The 1,042-nt window shown below is 53.6% G+C and overlaps 1 pseudogene; it reads right to left on the reverse strand.

The window, feature by feature from the left end:
- LOC101579172 overlaps positions 1–1,042 on the reverse strand; it is a 44,826-nt pseudogene that overhangs the window by 15,190 nt on the left and 28,594 nt on the right.

Consider the following 1,042-nt stretch of genomic DNA (forward strand, 5'->3'; position numbering starts at 1 on the left):
CCAGGGAATGCGCGCGAGCAGTGGCACTGAGTTCACCACCTGTGATGGCAGAGGCAGCCGGGATTTTTGCTGTGTTCCATACTCATGAAAACATCTCACTTCCAGGCTGCTGCATGGAACCCAGTGTGATTTTCCGCATATTTGGCCCATCCTTCCTTCCCCTGGACCAGCATCAAAGCTCTCTCCTACTGCTCAGAGGCCACATGAACATCCTACGATGGCAATCTCAGGAATTTCTGTGGTTTCCGATGTGGACCCAGGCTCTTGTCTCTGGGTCCCTGAACCTCAGCCACCTCTCCCCTTACTATTGTCTGATTTGCTGCAACCAGGATTTTCCAGCTCAGCACTCTCTCCCTGATGCTTCGTTCTTATCCCATTGCATTCAAATTGCCCTCCCAAAGCCCTTCTGCAGGAATGTGTCCCTGCATATACTCTGCTGAACACTGTACCTGAAGCAACAAGCCATCATCCTCCTTAACACTGTCCTGCAGCAACTCTGTCAGCCTGATCACGATGGAGTCATCATACTCAAAGTGGTGTGTGTAGATGAGAGAGGCGATCACATTGCACACCACTTTGCTCATGAGGACGCTGGGGTGAAAGGGCTCCTCTGTGAGTAGGGAGGCTTGTCAGGGTGCAGGAACTTCTCCCATCAGCTTGTATTACAGTCTCTTCCTTGTGTTCCTCACCCATCACCCACCAGCGTGGTTGGCAAAAGCATCACAGAGGCAGGAGGCCTCCTCGGTCACCCACTGCTCCAGAGACTTCTTGCCCAGGCCAATGTTGTGCAGGGTAGACACAGAGAAGCGCTGTTACTCATGCCAGGTGGGTCTGTAGGGAGCCCCAATAATGCCTGGATGGGGAACACATGTCTGTATGAGAAAGTACTAACCAATAGACCCAGAGCGCTGGCCCGGCGAGTGAGTGAGATGACCTGGGCTGCCGGATCCTGAACAGACCCAGAGTGCAGGCCCAGCACAGAACCCTACAGCAGAACTCCCTGCCAAAGAGGCTAGAGGCAAGACCCACCCAGCTGATTCAG

The sequence above is a fragment of the Octodon degus genome, unplaced genomic scaffold (genome assembly GCF_000260255.1).
Source record: "Octodon degus isolate 3935 unplaced genomic scaffold, OctDeg1.0 scaffold00563, whole genome shotgun sequence".
Lineage (NCBI taxonomy): Eukaryota > Metazoa > Chordata > Mammalia > Rodentia > Octodontidae > Octodon > Octodon degus.